The sequence below is a fragment of the Tachypleus tridentatus genome, chromosome 1, assembly GCF_004210375.1.
Source record: "Tachypleus tridentatus isolate NWPU-2018 chromosome 1, ASM421037v1, whole genome shotgun sequence".
Taxonomy (NCBI): domain Eukaryota; kingdom Metazoa; phylum Arthropoda; class Merostomata; order Xiphosura; family Limulidae; genus Tachypleus; species Tachypleus tridentatus.
This window is the reverse complement of record NC_134825.1, coordinates 176448376-176475922: the sequence shown is the minus strand read 5'-3', so window position 1 is coordinate 176475922 and position 27547 is coordinate 176448376. Positions and strand designations below refer to the sequence as shown.

Here is a 27547-nt window from a genome sequence, read left to right as displayed (position 1 = left end):
TGTAGCTTCTTGACACCATTTATGCAACCACTGGAGTCAAGCTGCTATCTTTACAGCTGATGTGGCTTTCTGCCAACATTTAAATGCCTACTGGAGTTGTGTTGTCACCTTTCTGGTTGAGTTGACTTGGCTCAGTTGATACTATTTACACAACTACAGGAGTTGAACCATCATTTCTCTACACTTCACAATTTCTGTCCATGTAAATTACACAATCTACACATGGGTGAAGAGTATACCTGGCCCACAAGTAGTGTGGTTGTGTTCTTATTTATTTTTTTTCTTTTGATCTGTATCGTTCATTATCAGGGATATCCTTTGGATGTTTCTAGGGGCATTTCATTTGTTCCCTTGCACCTGTCCCTTCTCCTTTTCAACATGGGATTTTAGCTAATCTTGTAAGAAAAAGTAAGTATTGTATTGGAAGTTATAATTTTTCTATATTAAAAATGTATTCCCAATAGGTACTTACCTTCTCTCAAACATCCCACACTTCCTCCCCAATTCTCAGGTGCTCACAGACCCTGGCAAATTTCGAGAAGTATAGAGGGAGTTACATGCATCACATGAGCATGTCATGCTACTAGTGGTTAAGAGATAATGTGTGATTATTTGTATGAAAGACATGTTAGAATATAGTAATTTCAACAGTGGGGGAGAAGTGCAATTTTTGTGAAATGTGTGAAAAAAAAGTTTGCGTATGTAGGACAGCACTGAACAAGACTAGCCCATCTTGTGAGAGGAGGTAAGTACCTATCAGAAATACATTTTCAGCATAGGAAAGGTGTAACTTTTGTAATACATTTATTATTTAATTCACAAAATCATCAAAATATTTCATTTATCTTTTCCTTTTTTTTTTTTGTAGAAGTTATTCATCAAAATAAAAAGTGAACAACCTCATGATTCATCTCAGTGCAACATTATTTCCAAGTTCAGTGAGTGTAACGATGAAGTTGTAGGTTTGTCAGAACATGGTGTTATACGTTTGGAAAATGAAACCGAACCAAAACCTGTACTGCAACAAATTAATTCTGGGTTACAAGTTTTATTAGGTGAGTATAACAATTATCAAACATATGATGAGAGACACCAGAAGAGAAGTGTAGAGTTATGGTGTGTACATTTTTAAACAAACTGTAATGAAGAAATCATTCCAAGATTTATCTACACACATTTATGTCATGACATCACAGCATATAAGTTATTTGTTATTTTGTGGGAACACTTGTAGTTTCTTAAACACATAGATAATAGTATACAGATCGTGCTAAAGTAAAGTAATGGTAGATTATTGGAAACCAACAAACAAGAAGGAAGACCAAGGCTTTCATATTTTCATCTTAACAAATATAAATTGTGGCCAACTTTTCTTCTATACCAGCCCCACTTTTTGCACTAACTAAGGTCAAATCCCATTTTAGTTTGACTGAAGATGGTAGAACTGTGATTCCACTCATTAAAATGTGTCATGACTGATGTTTGTTTTTTGAATTTCGTGCAAAGCTATCTGGACTGGCTGTCCCTAGAGGGAAGGCAGCTAGTCATCACCACCCACTGCCAACTGTGAGGCTACTCTTTTTTACCAACGAATAGTAGGATTGACTGTAACATTGTAATGCCCCCACAACTAAAAGGTTAAGCATGTTTGGTGCAACGGGGACTCAAATCTGTGATCTTCACATTACCAGTCAAGCGCCCTAACCACCTGGTCATGCTGTGCCACATAACTCTTGTTCCAATATTAACTTATCTTGGGAGAGTTTCTTCATTCATTTTGTATACAGATGCTAATGACAGTAGAACTGGAGCAGTGTTGTTGTAAACACAGGATGGAATGAAGTGTTGTATAAATGTAGCATCTACTAAATGTCATTACTATATGAAGGAAAATACCTGCTTGTAGTTTTAGTGTTTAATAAATACTTCTGTCATTACTTGTACAGTTAGAAATTTCAGTTAAAGTATGCCATACTTTGTGGCTGAACCTTATAAAAGTGGAAGATATGATCTTGTGGAGATCTTGGCTCTATTCAGCAGGTTAGACCAACAGAGTAACGTAAAATACACATCTGCATACTGGCACAGTAGATCTTGTAGCTCTTTCTTCTGCTTGCCAGTCAGTTCTTCACTGATGTTGACATCCTTGTATGCTTCATCTTCACCCAGTGGTCTTGGGTCTAACAGATTTTTATCTTCTATAACAATGTCACTGTCTTCTAGTTCTACATCTGTGACAACCGCATCTACTACGTTAATCTGTACCTTAATAACTGCATGCATGAGGTGTTCTTCCCTAAAAATATCTCTTCAATAGATAGGTGTTGTAGAACTTGGTCTTTCCATTTACTTTTACTTACAATCCATTCTGTTGATACCATCCTGCACTTCTAAAGGACCTTCCATTGCAGAGTTTGTTTTTATCTGTGAGTAGCAGACCTTGAAACATTAATCCTTGGTCTTGTTATAGAAATGTTTCTGACTGTCTTGAGCTGCATACAAACATTTGCAAGTAAGTTGAATGGTATGTGTTCCTCACTTCTGACTCTTCTCCTGTCTGTAGTTCTTTCAGCATTTTCATTGGACCTCATAATTTTCTTCTGTACAGTAACTCAAAGGTTGAATATCTTTACTAATTTGTGGTACTTGTTGGTGACAAAGTAAACCTGTTTGCATGTACATGTACCAATCACGTAGTGTCTTCAACAAGTTCTTTAAGACTCTGTTGACTCCCTCACAAAATCCATTACATCTTGGGTTGTATGGGGTGGTAAAAATCTGTCTAGTGCTGATGGGTTTGCACATCTCATGCATCAGTAAACTAGGTTCTCTTTGTCACTCAAAATTCTCTAAGGAAGCTTTCTCTAGAGGACACGTCCAGGATGGTTTTTGCTACTCTGTTCATCTCTCATCTTTAGCAGTACTATGGCTTCTAGATAACATTTTTCATAGTTACCCTTGTCATATACAGGTGCTAGTGGTCTACTCTGCTGAGTGGCTCTTCGATAAAAGGGATCTCATCTAGTGGCACCTTTGGCTACCTTCCTTCTAGATACTGTCCTTTGAAGATTCACATCTCTGTTGATCCTCCAGCCAACATATGTTGCTGGTGATTCTGTCTTTTGTCTTATTCACTCCTAGATGCCTTCCACTACCTGAGCCACTTTCATCACTTGAATCTAGTATTCTCTTGGTACTATGATTTGACTTATGCAGTAGAACTGCTTTACTAGATCTGGCACAGTACTCTCTTCCAGTTCTCTATTCTGTAAACCTCTTTTCCTTTTGTCTTGTGTTTGACTATCTTGTAATCACTGTCCCAAAGTTTCTGTAGTGAAGGGTCTTTTTTCAGTTCCTATAGATCTACGTTTAGGATGCCTCTTTTCAAAACTAACAGGGGCTTAATGTCTTGCTTGCTTTGTTATTCTTGAGCTCTTGTGGTGCCTCATCAGTCAGCTTTCTGTCTAGTTCCTCCACACTTCTTTTGCCTAGTACATAGCCAATCACCAAGTTATAGATAGGTGCCTTCAAACACATGGCCTTAAAATGTCCCATGAGTATGGAGTTTCCACCTTTATTGTTGTTATGGGAAATTTTTTCATTGTCCTATCAATCAGCAAACATTTATGTTCCTTGACTGTCATATGTTCATCAGATACTTGACTGGATTTCGCTACTGCATGAAGCACTTGTAGAACTGTCACTTTTTATCTCCAACATAGCCTTTACCTACTGGCACATTATGGTTTGTTTGTCACATGCTCTGATCACTGCTGGCACTGTTGACCCTTTTGCTAATTTGAGTTGACCATCAGTCATGCAGTTTAATCATAGTGATAGCACTTCCTCCTTGTATTGAATCTGACAAGTTGTCTCTATTTTCTTTCTTCTGGCAGCAGCACCTGTAGTAACAGTCCAGCACTTTTGTTTCTTACTATCACCTTCTTTGTAGGTAACTCCAACTGATTTATATTAATATTTCTGCCATTGATTGTTGGCGAAAGACTTACACTCACTCACAATGTGCCCCATTTTATAGCAAGCATCTTGCTTTTGGTCAGCCATCCCTGGTTTTGACTTTAACTGGTTATTGCTGTACTTATACTTCATCCATTATCTTCCATATACTGGTCTGTCAATTTGATAGTCTTATACACATCCTTCAATGCTGTCTCATTTAAGGACTAGTGACATGTCAGTGGTGCACATGATCATGAATTGACCAGAACCATGCAATGTAGATCTACCTCTGTATCTAACTATGACTTATTAACTGTATCTAACTAAATTTCATACACATTTGTAGTCTGATTAAGGTCTAGTCTGTTAACTGTGAGATGTTATGATGCAGTAATACTCAAAACAATGAGAAAAACTAAGAAGGTTCTAGTAACATGACACAATAATATAGCAAGTGCTAGTTGAACTACACAACATATGATTGCAACATGAACGAACCTGTGATAAACTGCTGTTTCTAAAAGTAACTAAACACTTGTGCTGTACTTAAACAGAAATAATTGTGTATATTTAACACCTTCAATAATTAGCACATCAGTGTTTTTCTGTTTCTATATATCATTTTCTTTTCATACCCTTAAAATTCCTGGGTTTCTTTACAACAATGTTTATGTATCTCTCTCTTTATTTGTATATAATGAAGGTAGAATTTTCTGTATGTTAACATTTTTTTGTTTTGTATATGAGTATTGACTTATGTATTTTAAAATAATTTATGCATTATATTTTATTTCTATGGGCATTATCTATATTGTCTGTTATGAGATGATCCATAAAAGACACCTTTTTTAATTAATTACCTTCAAGAATTTGTTCTAGAAACTTCAAGAATTCTCTTTCAAGTGTAGAATGTCAGTAAGTTTATTGTTGTTAGGTTTAAGTTTTTATTATGATTAACAAGTTTCTGTCTGCTTTATTATTATTAAATGCAGATGTAGCAATATAGTAATTTAAAAAAAAATGGAATTGGAGAATTATAGAACATGTGTCATTTAACAGTGAGAAGTTATTTAAATTTCATTCAAATTTGTTATTATAAAAATGTTTATACACCTGTAAATAGGAGAACCTGTGTTACCAAAAGAAGAAATTTCATCTTCAGCCTTTGATTTTAAAGTGAAAAAAGAATGTGATAAACTACCAAAGGAAACTGGAGTAAGCATGTTTATCAAACACTTATCGTTGTAACAGTTACTTTTGTCAATACTTTTAAAAATACCTTGTTTAATGCACTGCACCTTTTCATTTATTTCACTAATTTTGATGCAGATATAGTTGGGATATTGACTCATTCGATCAATATAATTATTCGTGAGTGTCAATTATTTAATTAATATTACGTAAAATGATTTGTTAATCAAAGTTAACTTAAAATGTAGTCAACTAATTGAAATTACGGTTTCTGATAATAATTGGTTTTTAACTATTCAATAATATAAGTGTTGTCATTATTATTTTTGACAAATGAAAGATTATTCACCTTAATCAACTAGAAACAATAATCAATTAACTGAAATAATGTTTGTAATCATCACTGTTTATTATTATTATTCCCAACTATTCAAGTCTTGAATTCTATTTTTTTTTTTTGAATAAGCTGTTTCATACATTTTTCGATTAGTTGATGGGTTGATTTTTTTCTGTACTTAATTTCAAGATATGTGTATAGATATGAATATTATTTCAAACTAGCCATAACTGGATATTTATAGGGTGTATGTACGAAGTAAATTTAATACTGAGAAATAGTTTGGGTGTGTTAGTTTAACCGTTTTGGTATAATATTCACAAGTTATAGGGGACTAGTATTTTGTAATAGATAGTCACATTTCAGTTGTTATGTACTTTGTGTGTATACAGATTATAACTAGTTAGAAATAAGTTATTAAACTTATTTTTCTAAAAATATACAACAATAAGTAAAGAAGTAAAGAAAACAATTATCCTTTTAACCGTGATCTTTGAATTCAGCTAGAATTCTAACCGTAGAATTCACTAAAATCTATCAAGCTTGATAGCTAAGTTGTATTTAAGTCTGAAAAAGAAATTTTAAGGAGACTAAAAACACAACCTACCTCCTTGAAATCTTGATTTGAAAGAACATTTTAGTCTTTTAACAAATTAAAATGGCTGAGAAAACCACTAGGAGACATTCTGTGCTTTCAATTGGTTATTCACATCATGTATTGAAGTAAGTGTTTATAAGAGATTGTTTTCTATAATGGAAAGAGGTGAACAGTGTTTGTACATCAGTACCACTGTGTTTGTACAACAGTATCACTGTGTTTGTACATAAGCTATATCTCAGCAAAATAAAAATATGTGAGGATGTTAATATTAGTAATTTGAATAAACTATAAACTAAGAATTTTAACGTCACAAGCGCCTAATTTTAAACAGTAGTTTAAACATACCATGTGAATCACAAAAATCTATATTTAGGTATGTTCTTTTAACATTTATTTTTAAATTAAGAAATAACACATATATAATGTTAAAGTTTAAATTATAATCTATAATTTGATTCTACACTTATTGCCATAAATTTATAAAATAGTATTCAGTAAAATTTTGAATGCAAGTCAACAAATGTAGTGACCTGGCATTTGACCCTTGACTCTTACGAAAGGGTTAAAAGTGTTGTATCTGCCACAAAATGTGATAACATATTGCCAAAATTTATTGGCTGTGTTTATTATCTCTGCTCTTGTGCTGTGAATTATTGTACAGTTTCTGTTTTGTATATTAGTGCTAACTGAATATCTTTTTCTTCACTTTTATTCATCGCCATTAATTTATCATAGGATTCTTCAGTTTAGATAGGAGACATAACAAATAACACTACAGTATGTTTTATGCTTTCTTCACACCAGACACCCATGGTGTACCAGTGTTATTTTACCTAGATTATTATCTTTATTTTATGCTGTTTTATTAAGTGTTGAACTGTTGTATGTTAATTAATAAGACAAAGTATGTCAGATTAAAGCATCTGTTGCATGGTTTCTTTTATTGCATTAACAAACAAAATACTATGAAACCTGAGTTAAGTATGTCAGATTAAAGCATCTGTTGCATGGTTTCTATTACTGCATTAACAAACAAAATACTATGAAACCTGAGTTAAGTATGTCAGATTAAAGCATCTGTTGCATGGTTTCTTTTATTGCATTAACAAACAAAATACTATGAAACCTGAGTTAAGTATGTCAGATTAAAGCACCTGTTGCATGGTTTCTATTACTGCATTAACAAACAAAATACTATGAAACCTGAGTTAAGTATGTCAGATTAAAGCATCTGTTGCATGGTTTCTATTACTGCATTAACAAACAAAATACTATGAAACCTGAGTTAAGTATGTCAGATTAAAGCATCTGTTGCATGGTTTCTTTTATTGCATTAACAAACAAAATACTATGAAACCTGAGTTAAGTATGTCAGATTAAAGCATCTGTTGCATGGTTTCTATTACTGCATTAACAAACAAAATACTATGAAACCTGAGTTAAGTATGTCAGATTAAAGCATCTGTTGCATGGTTTCTATTACTGCATTAACAAACAAAATACTATGAAACCTGAGTTAAGTATGTCAGATTAAAGCATCTGTTGCATGGTTTCTATTACTGCATTAACAAACAAAATACTATGAAACCTGAGTTAAGTATGTCAGATTAAAGCATCTGTTGCATGGTTTCTATTACTGCATTAACAAACAAAATACTATGAAACCTGAGTTAAGTATGTCAGATTAAAGCATCTGTTGCATGGTTTCTTTTATTGCTTTAACAAACAAAATACTATGAAACCTGAGTTAAGTATGTCAGATTAAAGCATCTGTTGCATGGTTTCTTTTATTGCATTAACAAACAAAATACTATGAAACCTAAGTTAAGTATGTCAGATTAAAGCATCTGTTGCATGGTTTCTTTTATTGCATTAACAAACAAAATACTATGAAACCTGAGTTAAGTATGTCAGATTAAAGCATCTGTTGCATGGTTTCTTTTATTGCATTAACAAACAAAATACTATGAAACCTGAGTTAAGTATGTCAGATTAAAGCATCTGTTGCATGGTTTCTATTACTGCATTAACAAACAAAATACTATGAAACCTGAGTTAAGTATGTCAGATTAAAGCATCTGTTGCATGGTTTCTTTTATTGCATTAACAAACAAAATACTATGAAACCTGAGTTAAGTATGTCAGATTAAAGCATCTGTTGCATGGTTTCTTTTATTGCATTAACAAACAAAATACTATGAAACCTGAGTTAAGTATGTCAGATTAAAGCATCTGTTGCATGGTTTCTTTTACTGCATTAACAAACAAAATACTATGAAACCTGAGTTAAGTATGTCAGATTAAAGCATCTGTTGCATGGTTTCTTTTACTGCATTAACAAACAAAATACTATGAAACCTGAGTTAAGTATGTCAGATTAAAGCATCTGTTGCATGGTTTCTTTTATTGCATTAACAAACAAAATACTATGAAACCTGAGTTAAGTATGTCAGATTAAAGCATCTGTTGCATGGTTTCTTTTATTGCATTAACAAACAAAATACTATGAAACCTGAGTTAAGTATGTCAGATTAAAGCATCTGTTGCATGGTTTCTTTTATTGCATTAACAAACAAAATACTATGAAACCTGAGTTAAGTATGTCAGATTAAAGCATCTGTTGCATGGTTTCTTTTACTGCATTAACAAACAAAATACTATGAAACCTGAGTTAAGTATGTCAGATTAAAGCATCTGTTGCATGGTTTCTTTTATTGCATTAACAAACAAAATACTATGAAACCTGAGTTAAGATATTTACAGATAAAATATTTTTATATATATTTGTATGAACTTGCAGCTTTGAAAATTTGAAACCATTTCACGTTTGTTTTGTTTCAGTTACTGATACTTGTGTTCTTCTAAAACTATTCCATAGTTTTACTTCATGAAACTGTAATTTGTTTGATTGAAAAAATTATTTCACACAATTTCATTGTGTTTACATTCACTGACATACAATAAAAAATATTTACTATAAAAATGACAAGGAATCACATTTTAAAAATTATCAACCAAATATTTTTTCATAAATGCTGTTATAACTTTTAAAGTTCTTCCATATTCATTCCTATATATATATATTAATTGTTTCTGTAATTTTCTTTGACCACTGAAGCTGTTATATTGGCCAATAATATCTAACACAGCCTGACACTGCAACCTTCTCAGTGAAACAAAACTTAATCTGTTAACATAACTTCATTTAAACAAGGATGTGTTAACCTACAGAAAATTAATGCACAGTAACTAGTACCTCAATCAAACTTCATGCCGTCTATTATCTGTCAAACGTAGTATCTTAAACTGTTAAAAAAAAAAGTATTTGAAACCTGTGTCCCTAGGTTCATTGACACCAGGATTGAAATTCTACACAATATTGTCACCTCACATTCTTCACCACCAAACTTAAATGTCTTTCCTATGTTTAAAAAAAAACCACCAACTATATCACACAATAATAAAACACCATATTCTGGAACAGGCAATAAAACCAGACTACACAGTTCCCCCAAAAGCTAGCCACAACTTTTCTACCATTGTTTCCATCAGAAATTTAGTGAATTTGTATGGATCAGTTGGATCAGTAGACACACAGGAAGAGTAATGATGAGCCGAGCACAGATAGCCCTTTTGTGTAGCTTTGTGCTCAAATATAAACTATTTTTAACAGATGTAAAAGTTATATTAACATACATATCATAGGTAAATATACATAGTCAGTGTTAGGTCTATGCAGTACTGTTAATGTGTCCATTACTGATCACATGTGCATGATCTCTTGATGTTCTCAGATGAATTACTTCTATTTTTAAACATTTTTTTGGTCAGTTATGTAATTCCAACTGAAGAAGACCTGCTAACAGAGCAGGAAATCTAGCATGTTAATCATTTCCATGTGGAACTATCAAAATTGGGTAATTTGACCAAACTCATAACCACCATGAAACTACCCACACACACACATATATTTATTTTCATATTCTTTGAATACACAAGTTGTGCCAAATTTCAATTAATGATATTCAGATTTCAAATGTTAAGTTTTTCCCATTTTAATTTTATTAATTCGTTGCCTGGCTTGTGTTGCATGAGCAGTTTGTTCATATTTGAAAAGCAGTACATTACAGAGGAACACATTATGAGATTCTCATACACCAAGGTAGTGAGTGGTGTGAATATACTGTAATGAGCAGTAGTTAAATAAACTAAGTCCTTTATTTCTAACTTTCTTGTCCAAACAAAAATTCATTTACTTTTCAAATATGTTTTAGAACACACAACAAAATACCAGTTACTAGAATAGAATGTCCCAAAACTACCATGCTTTAACTGCCTTTCTGACTGGAGTATAAATAATGAAACATTCTGTTTCTACTGGGAGTATAAACTTTGCTTACACACATACATCAGTCACTTCTAATATATGTTGGTGCCAAGTTCAAAAGAATGGTTGCAAGCTTGACATCAAAACGTTTTCTTTTTCTATTCATTATAAACATATGTAGCACATAAGAAAATATGGTTTGTAAAACTGCCTTGGAAACTAAGAAAAGAATGACAGTGTTTCTGTAATGGTTGAAAAATATATTAATATTTCAGCAAATGGAGAAGTTAGGAGATTTAAATTGTACATCTGACTTTGTCATTATTCCTAGCTATATATGTTATACTGTTGAACAAACTGAAATGGAGAAGTTAGGAGATTTAAATTGTACATCTGACTTTGTCATTATTCCTAGCTATATATGTTATACTGTTGTACAAACTGAAATGGAGAAGTTAGGATATTTAAATTGTACATCTGACTTTGTCATTATTCCTAGCTATATGTGTTATACTGTTGTACAAACTGAAATGGAGAAGTTAGGAGATTTAAATTGTACATCTGACTTTGTCATTATTCCCAGCTATATATGTTATACTGTTGTACAAACTGAAATGGAGAAGTTAGGAGATTTAAATTGTACATCTGAGTTTGTCATTATTCCTAGCTATATATGTTATACTGTTGTACAAACTGAAATGGAGAAGTTAGGAGATTTAAATTGTACATCTGACTTTGTCATTATTCCTAGCTCTATATGTTATACTGTTGTACAAACTGAAATGGAGAAGTTAGGAGATTTAAATTGTACATCTGAGTTTGTCATTATTCCTAGCTATATATGTTATACTGTTGTACAAACTGAAATGGAGAAGCTAGGAGATTTAAATTGTATATCTGAGTTTGTCATTATTCCTAGCTCTATATGTTATACTGTTGTACAAACTGAAATGGAGAAGTTAGGAGATTTAAATTGTACATCTGAGTTTGTCATTATTCCTAGCTATATATGTTATGCTGTTGTACAAACTGAAATGGAGAAGTTAGGAGATTTAAATTGTACATCTGAGTTTGTCATTATTCCTAGCTATATATGTTATACTGTTGTACAAACTGAAATGGAGAAGTTAGGAGATTTAAATTGTACATCTGACTTTGTCATTATTCCTAGCTATATATGTTATACTGTTGTACAAACTGAAATGGAGAAGTTAGGAGATTTAAATTGTACATCTGAGTTTGTCATTATTCCTAGCTATATGTGTTATACTGTTGAACAAACTGAAATGGAGAAGTTAGGAGATTTAAATTGTACATCTGACTTTGTCATTATTCCTAGCTTTATATGTTATACTGTTGTACAAACTGAAATGGAGAAGTTAGGAGATTTAAATTGTACATCTGACTTTGTCATTATTCCTAGCTATATATGTTATACTGTTGTACGAACTGAAATGGAGAAGTTAGGAGATTTAAATTGTACATCTGACTTTGTCATTATTCCTAGCTCTATATGTTATACTGTTGTACAAACTGAAATGGAGAAGTTGGGAGATTTAAATTGTACATCTGACTTTGTCATTATTCCTAGCTCTATATGTTATACTGTTGTACAAACTGAAATGGAGAAGTTAGGAGATTTAAATTGTACATCTGACTTTGTCATTATTCCTAGCTATATATGTTATACTGTTGTACAAACTGAAATGGAGAAGTTGGGAGATTTAAACTGTACATCTGACTTTGTCATTATTCCTAGCTCTATATGTTATACTGTTGTACAAATTGAAATGGAGAAGTTGGGAGATTTAAATTGTACATCTGACTTTGTCATTATTCATAGCTATATATGTTATACTGTTGAACAAACTGAAATGGAGAAGTTAGGGGATTTAAATTGTACATCTGACTTTGTCATTATTCCTAGCTATATATGTTACATTGTTGTACAAACTGAAATGGAGAAGTTAGGAGATTTAAATTGTACATCTGAGTTTGTCATTATTCCTAGCTCTATATGTTATACTGTTGTACGAACTGAAATGGAGAAGTTAGGAGATTTAAATTGTACATCTGAGTTTGTCATTATTCCTAGCTATATATGTTATACTGTTGAACAAACTGAAATGGAGAAGTTAGGAGATTTAAATTGTACATCTGAGTTTGTCATTATTCCTAGCTATATATGTTATACTGTTGTACAAACTGAAATGGAGAAGTTAGGAGATTTAAATTGTACATCTGAGTTTGTCATTATTCCTAGCTCTATATGTTACATTGTTGTACAAACTGAAATGGAGAAGTTAGGAGATTTAAATTGTACATCTGACTTTGTCATTATTCCCAGCTATATATGTTATACTGTTGTACAAACTGAAATGGAGAAGTTAGGGGATTTAAATTGTACATCTGACTTTGTCATTATTCCTAGCTATATATGTTATACTGTTGTACAAACTGAAATGGAGAAGTTAGGGGATTTAAATTGTACATCTGACTTTGTCATTATTCCCAGCTATATATGTTATACTGTTGTACAAACTGAAAGAGAGAATTGAGAGCAAGTTTGTGTTTCTAACAACAGAAGGGGAGACTACAATTTCATTTAAATATTTATTTTTAAAATTAGATAATAAAAATTTGGTTTTTGTGCTACATTATGATGCCAAGTTTATTGACATTTATTGATAATAAAATTATTCGAACTTTTTACCTTGTAATTAGATTTCATGGTTAGTTCTCAGTAAGTGACATTTTTCAAAAAGAACCTCATAGCTTAGCATTATAGTTCACTTTATTATGCTTTATGGTATATAAGACACTTACATTACATTTCTTGACATTATTACATCATTAACTTGCTTACATTTTGGTAAAAACAGAAAATATGACAGTCAGTTGATATCTTTGTGTGGGTGCCTTGCACCATCTGCTGGCTGGAGCCTCTGGGTGCCTTGCACCATCAGCTGGCTGAAGCCTCGGCTGAGGAATCGTTTATACTTGTGTTTTCTGCTTTTGGATGTGGTGGTCAGTTTAAGCTTGTGGACGATTGTTGCTTTCTAATGTGGATAAAAATGTATTGACACTTGTGGAGGAAAGTTGATCTCTTCTGTCAGCTACAGTCACTTACTGCAGTGACTGCTGTCAGAGACAGTTAATCTTCTGTCAGCTACAGTCACTTACTGCAGTGACTGCTGTCAGAGACAGTTAATCTTCTGTCAGCTACAGTCACTTACTGCAGTGACTGCTGTCAGAGACAGTTAATCTTCTGTCAGCTACAGTCACTTACTGCAGTGACTGCTGTCAGAGACAGTTAATCTTCTGTCAGCTACAGTCACTTACTGCAGTGACTGCTGTCAGAGACAGTTAATCTTCTGTCAGCTACAGTCACTTACTGCAGTGACTGCTGTCAGAGACAGTTAATCTTCTGTCAGCTACAGTCACTTACTGCAGTGACTGCTGTCAGAGACAGTTAATCTTCTGTCAGCTACAGTCACTTACTGCAGTGACTGCTGTCAGAGACAGTAAATCTTCTGTCAGCTACAGTCACTTACTGCAGTGACTGCTGTCAGAGACAGTTAATCTTCTGTCAGCTACAGTCACTTACTGCAGTGACTGCTGTCAGAGACAGTTAATCTTCTGTCAGCTACAGTCACTTACTGCAGTGACTGCTGTCAGAGACAGTTAATCTTCTGTCAGCTACAGTCACTTACTGCAGTGACTGCTGTCAGAGACAGTTAATCTTCTGTCAGCTACAGTCACTTACTGCAGTGACTGCTGTCAGAGACAGTTAATCTTCTGTCAGCTACAGTAACTTACTGCAGTGACTGCTGTCAGAGACAGTTAATCTTCTGTCAGCTACAGTCACTTACTGCAGTGACTGCTGTCAGAGACAGTTAATCTTCTGTCAGCTACAGTCACTTACTGCAGTGACTGCTGTCAGAGACAGTTAATCTTCTGTCAGCTACAGTCACTTACTGCAGTGACTGCTGTCAGAGACAGTTAATCTTCTGTCAGCTACAGTCACTTACTGCAGTGACTGCTGTCAGAGACAGTTAATCTTCTGTCAGCTACAGTCACTTACTGCAGTGACTGCTGTCAGAGACAGTTAATCTTCTGTCAGCTACAGTCACTTACTGCAGTGACTGCTGTCAGAGACAGTTAATCTTCTGTCAGCTACAGTCACTTACTGCAGTGACTGCTGTCAGAGACAGTTAATCTTCTGTCAGCTACAGTCACTTACTGCAGTGACTGCTGTCAGAGACAGTTAATCTTCTGTCAGCTACAGTCACTTACTGCAGTGACTGCTGTCAGAGACAGTTAATCTTCTGTCAGCTACAGTCACTTACTGCAGTGACTGCTGTCAGAGACAGTTAATCTTCTGTCAGCTACAGTCACTTACTGCAGTGACTGCTGTCAGAGACAGTTAATCTTCTGTCAGCTACAGTCACTTACTGCAGTGACTGCTGTCAGAGACAGTTAATCTTCTGTCAGCTACAGTCACTTACTGCAGTGACTGCTGTCAGAGACAGTTAATCTTCTGTCAGCTACAGTCACTTACTGCAGTGACTGCTGTCAGAGACAGTTAATCTTCTGTCAGCTACAGTCACTTACTGCAGTGACTGCTGTCAGAGACAGTTAATCTTCTGTCAGCTACAGTCACTTACTGCAGTGACTGCTGTCAGAGACAGTTAATCTTCTGTCAGCTACAGTCACTTACTGCAGTGACTGCTGTCAGAGACAGTTAATCTTCTGTCAGCTACAGTCACTTACTGCAGTGACTGCTGTCAGAGACAGTTAATCTTCTGTCAGCTACAGTCACTTACTGCAGTGACTGCTGTCAGAGACAGTTAATCTTCTGTCAGCTACAGTCACTTACTGCAGTGACTGCTGTCAGAGACAGTTAATCTTCTGTCAGCTACAGTCACTTACTGCAGTGACTGCTGTCAGAGACAGTTAATCTTCTGTCAGCTACAGTCACTTACTGCAGTGACTGCTGTCAGAGACAGTTAATCTTCTGTCAGCTACAGTCACTTACTGCAGTGACTGCTGTCAGAGACAGTTAATCTTCTGTCAGCTACAGTCACTTACTGCAGTGACTGCTGTCAGAGACAGTTAATCTTCTGTCAGCTACAGTCACTTACTGCAGTGACTGCTGTCAGAGACAGTTAATCTTCTGTCAGCTACAGTCACTTACTGCAGTGACTGCTGTCAGAGACAGTTAATCTTCTGTCAGCTACAGTCACTTACTGCAGTGTAAGACTTTATTAAATTTTCCATGTAACTCTGTAAAATATGACAATTTGACAAAGGCTATATAGAACTAGTGCTGGACACCAGGTTTCAATACCTGTAATGAGCAAAACACAGATAGCCCATTTGTATAGTTTTGTGCTTAACTGAAAACAAGCTGTACAGATAGAAAGATAGAATTATTAAAACATTATGTTTAAATGTGGTACTGTAGTTTATTTTTATGTAAGAACTTGAACAAGTGAACTCAAAATCATGTATTTAGGCCTAACTCATCTAGTTACTTGAAAAACAATTATTTTCCTATCATATTGCAAGTTTATAATTTGTACAAAATATAAAATTACAAAGCAAGCTTTAAAAAATTGTAACTTTAGCTGAAATCTCTACAAGCATTTCTTCTTTTAGCAACATATTACTAAGCTGTTATAACTCTGTTCCAGTCTCTATACAAATTTCTAGTGAACTGGAAGTCATACTAGTTCACACACTTATAAAGAATGGAAAAAACTGCTCTTGCAAGGTTTTCATAGTCCCATGGGGAGGTCAGTTGTCAGTTTAAGGAATTATGATACTAAAATACAAGGTTCAGTTTCCCACAGTAAACAAAGCATTTGTTGTTAACAGTAATTTTAAGTGGAAATTTTTTCTTGGTTTACTATAGAAACTTATTAAATGTTTTTCAGAAATGCAAGTTTTACAGTTAGTGAGACAGAAAAGGTTGGGTATGTGTGTTCTTTACTGACAATACTAGCTGTTGTTTTTTATTTATCATTTTTATTTTAGAAGTTATTCATCAAAGTTAAAAGTGAACAATCTGAGTTATCTGAAGATGGTATTATTTCCAAGTTCAATAAGAGTGATGATGAAACTGTTGATTGTTCACAACATGATGTTATGAGTTTGAAAAGTGAACCAAAAGAGGAGTTTCAACAAATTAACTGTGAGTTAGAAGGTTTATCAAGTAAGTATAAACATGGTAAGAGCTATGTTCATTAACCATGAGGTATTAGACACATTACTTAGTGGCCCGGCATGGCCAGGTGGATAAGGCACTCGACTTGTAATCTGAGGTTTGTGGGTTCGAATCCCTGTCACACTAAACATGCTTGCCCTTTTAGCTGTGGGGGCATTATAATGTTACGGTCAATCCCATTACTTGTTGGTAAAAGAGTAGCCCAAGAGTTGACAGTGGGTGATGATGACTAGCTGCCTTTCCTCGTCTTACACTGCAAAATTAGGGACAGCTAGCACAGATAACCCTCACATAGCTTCGCACAAAATTCAGAACAAACAAACAAACACATTACTTAGTAGAGAAATGTTATTTCTGTAAAGTTTTTATAGAATGAACTACATAACACACAACTAACTTTAGGATGTATCAAGATTTGTGTTAGGTTTCCATGGTGATACTCCTGCTGTATAAGCACTTTGGAGAAGAATACAGTTACATTGCTAAGATATATTACATTAGTCAAAATGTCATCAGAAAAACCTTTATGAAGCTGCAGTTGAACTATGTTATTAATCATGCATTAATTTTAATATAGAAAATACTTTTCACCCATTAACAGTTGAATGTAACCCACTCTACTGTAGCGCCATCTTGTGATTAAATACAATGCATTTTGTTTAAAACATAATAATGCATGCCCCACATAGGTGAAATTTCAACAGTAGTTAATATAATTTTTTTTCATTCATACTCATGTTAATAAAACAGACATGCTTGTATCAAATGTTATTATCCATTTACTCAATTGTTTATAAGATGATACAGTTAGCTTCCTTTATTTGTAATTAGAAATGTGCTTAATATTTGTAGTGTAAATAAAGTACTGCTACTAAATTATAAAGTTCAGTTTATTTTGCCATATGTAGCTTCCGTTTAATAATGGTAGGGGTTATTCCAAAAGTGTGGAAAACAAGAATAGAGAGGTGTATGTTGCTGAAGACAAAAAAATCAAGATTACAAAGACTAGAACATATTAATTTTTGTAAACATGTAGAATGTATAAGACAGTTATTATTTACATGTAATTATAATTAACCTTGTGTCGTAATTGATAAGAGAATAAAATGGAATAAAATACATGAAGTTTAGCTATTAATATATTAATATATGGTTTGATTATCAAAGATTTTTCATATTTTCTTCTCAGTGTATAATGAAAACAGAAAATATAATAGAAAAAAGGAAGAAAAAGTTTGGATTTTTTATGAATTTTTGTTGTTGTTCTAATGGTACTTGTTACATTTAAATGCTTTCAGTACAAATAGAACTTAGAAAGAAAGCATTGAAAAAGAATTCCATGTAAAGTATCAACCCACTGTTTCTTTTCTGTAGGGATGTTCTTTCTGAATAAGATTGGTTGATATATCTAAATCATTCCTTCTTCCAAATTGATTTTAGTTTCAGATGTATGTGTGTGTGTGTGGTATAGCTTTTTAATTTTGATTGTAACAAAATGTATAGTTTATTAAAGTACCACAACAGTTTGTTAATATTTATACTGCTTAATTCAAATATGTGTTTTGATTGTAGATCGACAAACCTTTATGAACAGTTGCTATGGAGAAAAGTCTCTGAATCCAAACAACGTGAAAGTGTTTGGTTACACGTTATCAAGAATAAATAAACAAAAAGTACGTGTAATTTCCAGTAGTAGAGATGAACCGTGTAGAAATGTTGTGAATAACAAAGAGTTAGATAGAAATTATAACCTAAAATTAAATGAGAGGAAAAACACTCGGAAGAAATCGTACAGGTGTGTACTGTGTAGCAAACAACTTGCAAGCATAAAGGCCCTAATAAAACACAAGAGGACACACACGGCAGAAAAACTCTGCAGTTGTGTAGTGTGTGGAAAAGAATTTGTGAAAAATAGTCATCTTAAAATACATCACAGGACACACACTGGAGAAAAACCATTCAAGTGTGTAGTATGTGGTAAAGATTTTCGAAGTAATAGTCATCTTAAAACACATCATAGAATACACACTGGGGAGAAACCTTATGATTGTGTAGTGTGTGGTAAAAAATTTGCTAGAAATGGTCATCTTATAACTCACCAGAGAACACACACTGGTGAAAAACCATACAGTTGTATAATTTGCAGCAAAAAATTTAAGAGTAATGGTGAACTTAAGGCACATCAGAAAGTACACACTGGAGAGAAACCATACAGTTGTGCAGAGTGTGGTAAAGTATTTGCAAGAAATGGTCACCTCATAACCCATCAGAGAAGACATGCTGGGGAGAAACTTTACACTTGTGTAGTGTGTGGCAAAAAATTTGGAAGTAGCAGTGATCTTAAATCACATGAGAGAATACACACTGGAGAGAAACCATACAGTTGTGTTGTATGTGGTAAAGAATACAGAAGTAATGGTGAACTCAAGAGGCATGAGAGGGTGCACACAGGAGAGAAACCATACAGTTGTGTAGTATGTGGTAAACAATTTGGAAGTAATAGTGATCTAAAAAACATCAAAGGATACATACTGGAGAGAAACCTTACAGTTGTGAAGAGTGTGGCAAAAAATTTGTGAGGAATAGTGACCTTAAAGCACATCAGAGGATACACACTGGAGAGAAACCATACAGTTGTATAGAGTGTGGTAAAGTATTTAGAAGGAATAGTCATCTTAAAGTACATCATAGGATACACACTGGAGAGAAACCATACAGATGTGTTGTGTGTGGCAAAGAATTTGTAAGTAGTAGTCAACTTAAACGACATCAGGGGACACACGTTGAGAAAGAATCACACAGCTGTGGAGTTTGTGACCAGCAGTTTGGAAGAAAAAGTGACTTAAAAAAACATGAAAAAATACACACTTAAGAGAAACCATACGGGTATATAGTTTGTGACAAATAATTTCTACAAGGTTGTGACCATAAAATACATAAGAATGTCTACTTGGAAGGAAACTATAAATGTCTGAAACCCAGCATGTGACTCTTTGTGTTTAACACTCAATATAAAGTTGGTGGTGTTCTAACAGGCTCAATATTAGCACTTTGTGTGGCCACTTTTTTATTTACTTTTTGAACAAAAAAGATGTCAGTAGAAGGTCTTTCTACTGAAATGTTTTACTATCAAAGACAGGTGAACAAAGAAAGGTCATATGTTAAGTTAATTTTGTTTATAATTTGTTATATAAGTTATACAAAAACATTGTTTTTGTATTATATTTTCAGGAAAGTAACCAAATAAAACAGGTTTGTGATGTGAGGGATATTTTTTGTTATGTGTAGCAGGAAAATTGTAAGAAACAATCAGTTTAAAATGTTCAATATCAGTATTTTCTTTAGTACATGATAAGTGGTTTCTGTTTATGATAAACACATCATCCTGTTTATGGAAACAGTACTGTACAGGACAATTACAGTTTTATAAAATTATGTACTGATGAAATGAGAAAGCTACTTTTATCTGATGACAGAAAATACTGTTTTTTTAGGACTATGTTTTAGTGTACTAATGTTTTATTTGTAAATAACATTATTGTCATGAGTTAGTTTTATGATAATATTTATGTCGGCACATAAGTCACTAAAAATCTAAGAAATTACAATTTTTATATTAAATCAAATAATATTGTTTATAGTTAACTATATATGTGAAATATCTCCCTGTTCATCTTTACTCTGTTTCCCACCTTTTGATTTAAAGTGTAAGATCTAAATTTATTATGTATATGTATTTTTTTGTACAAATGTAATTATATTAAATAAGAGCTGAAATATATATATTTAAAAGGTTTTATTTTATTTGTTTCCTTGTTGTTAAGTGCAGCGATTCACTATAAGCCATCTGTGCTCTGCCCACCATGGGTATCATAACATCATCATAAGCATTATAAGCTTCCAGACTTACCATTGTGCCACTTGGGATGTCATATTTAAAAGGGTAAAACAATGATAAAATGAAGTTTATAGAAGAGTGCTGCCATTGTAGAAAAGGTATATTATCATTTTCATGACGTAGTATTAAAAATACATCATAAATATAGAAAAATTGCAGGATAAAAAAACATTAGAAAAATGAATTATGAAGGTTATGGAATAAAGATTTACCATTTATGTAGCTGTTTTATCAGTATGGTATGATGCCGGCTGAGTGAAGCTTTATCAGTATGGTATGATGCCAGCTGAGTGAAGCTTTATCAGTATGGTATGATGCCGGCTGAGTGAAGCTTTATCAGTATGGTATGATGCCGGCTGAGTGAAGCTTTATCAGTATGGTATGATGCCGGCTGAGTGAAGCTTTATCAGTATGGTATGATGCCGGCTGAGTGAAGCTTTATCAGTATGGTATGATGCCATGAGTGAAGCTTTACCAGTATGTGTAGCTGTTTTATCAGTATGGTATGATGCCGGCTGAGTGAAGCTAGTTTTTGAAGTTTCAATGAGAACATTGAAAAATAAGCAGAGTTAACTTGTGTTTTTATATCTGTGAAAACTTTAAGATATGGTAAGTCATAACAAAACGGGTATTGTATAACTGTGCACCAACAGGCGTGTTTAACTTATGTTTTTATATCTGTGAAAACTTTAAGATGTGGTAAGTCATAACAAAACGGGTATTGTATAACTGTGCACCAACAGGCGTGTTTAACTTGTGTTTTATATCTGTGAAAAGTTTAGATATGGTAAGTCATAACAAAACGGGTATTGTATAACTGTGCACCAACAGGCGTGTTTAACTTGTGTTTTTATATCTGTGAAAAGTTTGGATGTGGTAAGTCATAACAAAACGGGTATTGTATAACTGTGCACCAACAGGCGTGTTTAACTTGTGTTTTTATATCTGTGAAAACTTTAGATATGGTAAGTCATAACAAAACGGGTATTGTATAACTGTGCACCAACAGGCGTGTTTAACTTGTGTTTTTATATCTGTGAAAACTTTAAGATGTGGTAAGTCATAACAAAACGGGTATTGTATAACTGTGCACCAACAGGCGTGTTTAACTTGTGTTTTTATATCTGTGAAAAGTTTAAGATGTGGTAAGTCATAACAAAACGGGTATTGTATAACTGTGCACCAACAGGCGTGTTTAACTTGTGTTTTTATATCTGTGAAAACTTTAAGATATCTGTGAAAACTGGTAAGTCATAACAAAACGGGTATTGTATAACTGTGCACCAACAGGCGTGTTTAACTTGTGTTTTATATCTGTGAAAACTTTAGATGTGGTAAGTCATAACAAAACGGGTATTGTATAACTGTGCACCAACAGGCGTGTTTAACTTGTGTTTTTATATCTGTGAAAACTTTAAGATGTGGTAAGTCATAACAAAACGGGTATTGTATAACTGTGCACCAACAGGCGTGTTTAACTTGTGTTTTTATATCTGTGAAAACTTTAGATATGGTAAGTCATAACAAAACGGGTATTGTATAACTGTGCACCAACAGGCGTGTTTAACTTGTGTTTTTATATCTGTGAAAAGTTTAGATGTGGTAAGTCATAACAAAACGGGTATTGTATAACTGTGCACCAACAGGCGTGTTTAACTTGTGTTTTTATATCTGTGAAAACTTTAAGATGTGGTAAGTCATAACAAAACGGGTATTGTATAACTGTGCACCAACAGGCGTGTTTAACTTGTGTTTTATATCTGTGAAAACTTTAAGATGTGGTAAGTCATAACAAAACGGGTATTGTATAACTGTGCACCAACAGGCGTGTTTAACTTGTGTTTTTATATCTGTGAAAACTTTAAGATGTGGTAAGTCATAACAAAACGGGTATTGTATAACTGTGCACCAACAGGCGTGTTTAACTTGTGTTTTTATATCTGTGAAAACTTTAAGATGTGGTAAGTCATAACAAAACGGGTATTGTATAACTGTGCACCAACAGGCGTGTCGTAAAACATAGTTGAGTAATTTGTATTTACCTTTTTGTTGCACACACACACACAGGTAAAGTAATAAAATCAGAATACTGATTAATAAGATATTAAACATTGGTCAAAATGTCATCAGAGCAACCATTATAAAACTGCAGTTGAATTATGTCATAAATCATGCATCAATTTTACACTATCAGATACTTTCCACCCCTCAACAGTTGAAGGTAAACCACTTTAGTGCCCTCTTGTGATTACAATATTGAAATTTCAGTAGTAGTTAATAGTTTTTAATTCGTAGTTTATATTAATAAAACAGACATATTTATATCATATATTATTATCCATTTACTCCATTGTTTTTAAGGTGATGCAGTGAGTTTCCTTTATTCCTAATTAGAATTGTATTTAGTTTAGCATTTGTATGTAAATAAAGCACTGAAGAACTTCCAGAATTGTATTTAGTATAGCATTTCTAGAGGGATAAATACAGACATAGCAGGAAACAGCATACGTAATACCTTTGCAGTGGGTTGTAAACATATCTTCTCCGTGATGACGAGAAAACCCACTTGTAGAGAAAAATATGTATATAAAAAACAGCTGGTGTGAGTTGAGAAAAAATTTTTATGTTGAGGAGCGAACAATGTTTTGACCTTCTTCGGTCATCGTTAGGGTCACAAAGAAAGAAAGAGGTAACTGACCGATAGCTGACCACATGTTTTAAGGCGGTAGTGTAATTGAGTGTAGGAATGTTGAGGGCATGCTCAGATGTTGGATATATTTATTAATATAGGTATAAAGGTGTTCCTTTGTATTGGTTTATTTTGGGCTTGAGTTGTTGTACAAGTAAGGCTTCTTTAAATTTTCCTTTGTTTAAGTTTGTTTCTTTATTTAGTATTTGAGTGTTTTTTATGGTTATGTTGTGTTTATTTGATTTGCAGTGTTCGAAAACGTGTAAAGGTGACTTTTTGTGTTCTTTGAATCTGGTTTCTGTTTTTTCTACTTTCCTGGAATAAATTCTCCAGACACTGATAGTTATTAGTAATAATTCTTCATCCAGTGACAGGATCATAGTAGGACCAAATTTTCCAGCACGACTTAATGAAACCAATGGAAAGCTTGCGTGAATGTGGATAGCAAAGATGCACAAAATTTTATCCAGGGAAAAATTAAATCAGCTTGCGATAAAACAAAAGGTCATTGTGGTTTTAATGCTGTTAAAACTGTATTTCATTGAAGGGACATTGTAGAGCTGAACAGTTCTCATTACAAGACATGACAAACTTTAAAGATAAGTAGTTATTCAGAAGATGGAATATCCAAACTATAGGCCAATCACAATAATTGCTTTTGGAAGAACTTCAGTGAAAGAATGGACAACTCTAGAGGATTACTTGTTAAAGAAACCTCAATTTGTGGAGGAACTTAAAGTTCCTGGAGTCAAGATGTTGGTATTAAAAATTTGTTAAGGAGAAATTCCTGGAAGAACTCTTTGTTATCATTGTAGTTCCTCTCTATTGCTGACAACGAAACAAAAGATTATTTCACAGTCGTGCATGCATCAAAATTGGATCCTACACATATACTGATTGGCAGAAGGTAATACTAACTTTTCATTTGGAATTCACTAACACTTTTGTTATATTTCGAAAGGAAAATTCACCTTGTCAAAAGTTTAGAACTAACTATGGTTTGATTTATAAAGATTAACTGTGTGAGTACTTGTTAATGTTAACTTTTTATCAGAGAAAGCTATATCCTTATAGTGACAATAAAAGTCAACCTTACAATAACTAGAGCTAATTAGAGTTCCTGAGTTGTGTAAAGTTAGCAATTGAAGCTCAGTTTCATAGTTACTTTGAGGCTTAGAATCCTGGGGCTTCCGTTCTCTTATTTCAGTTATTTCACAATGTATGTTGATATATTAAAGTAATTCAAAGGTTGAAGAAAGACGTTGCATAAGAGACCTGTATAAACGATATGAATTAGTAAGATATAATTAACTTACTTTGGACATTCTACAACAAAAACGTTTTCATAAACATTTCTAACAACACACCAAAACATCAAGGTAGACTAATAAAATCTGTCATTGCATACCCTTTATTAACCTCTAAAATATGGTCAGCAAGTGACAGCAACCAAACTACATTATTCTAAACTTTTACCAACTATATTTCATGCTAAAATCAGTCTTGGCTGTGGTGCCATGATTCAGATTCTAAGTCTAAAGTATTGAACCAGTGAGGCTAATCTAACATATCAGAACATTAATCTGTTCATTTTAACGAAGAGTCTACAACACTGTAGTTACTGTATGTTCCATTATAATTTACAACTTTTAGAGTAAGATTAGTAAGTAAACTCAAACGAAATTTTACTTACTGTGTTCACACATCTAAAATCAGTGAAAAACCTGGGTATATCTTCCTTCTTGTAAGTGTCACTAGCGGAGATGACCAAGTATTCTTTAAAAGTGTATGATTCATTTCTGCTATATTTCAGTACTGGACCTATCTCTACTGCCCCAGGAAAGCTTCATTTATAGATGTTTAATTAGACATAAATCCCCACCTTTATCAGTTCGATGGTATGTATCAGTATATTCTTCCAATGAGCCATTGAGTTGCTGCCATTACATTTACACTAGATTATCTGTACAATTGTAACTTAGCAGTCTCAGATATGTTAATGTATATGTATTTACTTTTAAACATAGCGCGCCATTAATAATCCTAACTTTGACAATAGTATTGGCTACTCCCACTTCGATTACTGTACAAATGATCATTCCAGAGAACAGCTACAACTGGTTATCCATACTTGAAAAATAGCACTGAGACTTCCAGAAATAATGCTATTTGCATCCCGGACAGAATAAAACGACCTAATTCATGCAAGGATTCTAGGAAGGTAGTATATACCAAAGGAGCATAAGGAATTTATATAGTAAATCACAGAAATCATTTGTGTCCATGAAAGTATTGTGATCTTTTACATACATGACATCAGTTCACATATTATGCAGACGAAACTGACTGATAACCTCTATAGTATTAAAAAATACTGATATCAGAGATGGCTTGCTTCATTTCGTAAGTGAACCTTTTATGTTATACGTAGCCAGACTGTGGCATCTCGATACAAGAATATAGTTTTGTCTTCTGGCTGTGGTGATTTTGCTCAGCTGCACTAACCAGGAATTCTATCCTTTGCCATTGTTCTCCAACAAGCACATAAGAGTTCCTGGTTGATGCAAATAATGAATGAAATAACAAGAGTAAACGTAAAGTACCAAAGAAAATTCATAATTTCTATTATAAAATGAACACAAGTTCAATATGTGTACTTGCTTGGATAAATTCAATGAAAATGTTCAGTTTTTTAACTTTTCTCTCATTCTCCTATCCCGCTAGTATTGCGATGAGTCTACGGATTTACAACGCTAAAATCTAGGGTTTTATTCTCCTGGGTGACTTAGAAATAGCCCGATGTGGCTTTGCTAGAAGAAAACGCACACACACGTCCTTACCAGACCAAACGATATTTCACCTTGTGTAGATTAAATGTCACGTGCCTTACTCGGCAAGAAACTATGCATTTCAGTGATGTCGAGAAACCCACTTGTTGAGAAATTTATATGCAAAATCGGAAGAAGGTCGAAACGTTGTTCGCTCTTCTATGTAAAATATGTAAAACGAGCCGTTTTTGCATATAAACTATGCATTTACACAATGTGACAAGCGTTACCCACATGACTGTCATTACAACATAAAGAGGGACATAACCTTTAAATATTACGTGGACAACAACGGGAGGAAACTGTTTTCACCATCATTTACAAAATATATCGACTTTGAGAACAAAAGAGCAACTTGAAATTAGCTTTAAAGGGAAACCTACAGCTTTCTCAGTCAAGTATGTGTGAAACTTGTTCATATACGGAACAAATAAAAAAACTATAAATAAGTACTATAATAATACAAAAATATCCGTGATATAATCAAATACGCTTCTTTGTTTGAGATAGATATTTGACAAGCACACAGAAATAATAAGGCTAGAGGTCTGATACAAAGAGTGTCAATACATTTATTTCTCTATCCATTTGACTAAAATAATTTGTGAAAGTGTGTTGTGCAGGCATATAAAGTACGATATTTTGCAACTGCTTTAATGAGAAAGAAATTATTATATTTTATTTATTTAGTATGTATACAGTTTTGGGTAAACAGATAATTCAGAAGTCGTTGAGATTGTTTGTTCTTATTGGTGGAAAGCGTCTGTTCACCACAACAGAATATTGCAGAAACAAACATAATTTATAATTAGCAGTGTAATAACCTTTTCTTCGCCAGTGCTATGAAAGAACAAAAATCACGAGATAATGTTACCTATTGGACAAAGAAACCGAGTTTATCTGTTTAATTCAGGCAAATTTTCTTGAATAAGTATTTACTTCACGACCACCTTGTTTTGCAGAGATCAATCTGGAAAGAGAGAAATCTGTGACTGAGCACAGACTTGTAGAACTGGTCGTCATTTTGTATATGAAAATACGTATAATATATTTTATTTTTGTTTGTGTAATAATAAATACTGTTATTATTTCAATCAATTTTGACCGATCTCCTTATTCCACACATACACTAAAAAATTCGATTTATGAAATTCTGAATAATTATTCGGAATCTCGGTGAATCTGCCTTTATTAGTAGGTCTATTTATTTTATTCTTAATAGGAAATCCGTTTTAAATGGAAAGTGCAACGTAAGGGCATAGGTTAAATTTGAATTTGTCTTTATTTTATATGATAGGGCCGTAGAAGTGCAATTTTGTAGTGGGGAAACAAAAAATCATACCATTATAACTTTCATCTATGTTATCAAAGTATTATTGATTATACTTGTAATGCCATATTCAAATGCAACCAAAAAGAAAAAAACACATGAGTTATACTTTATCTGTTGGCATAAACAACATATTTAAACGATTATTAGTTGTTAG

At 33.4% G+C, this 27547-nt stretch overlaps 1 pseudogene across 1 annotated transcript in view; it reads left to right on the top strand.

Annotated features, from left to right (window-relative positions):
• LOC143230918 (uncharacterized) overlaps positions 1-20442 on the top strand; it is a 33902-nt pseudogene extending 13460 nt beyond the window's left edge. The window contains exons 3-6 of the transcript XR_013016692.1: positions 869-1055; positions 5084-5175; positions 16456-16633; positions 18218-20442. The product of XR_013016692.1 is annotated as an uncharacterized LOC143230918 (transcript). The remainder of the gene's footprint in view (positions 1-868; positions 1056-5083; positions 5176-16455; positions 16634-18217) is intronic.
• The last annotated feature ends 7105 nt before the right edge of the window (positions 20443-27547 follow it).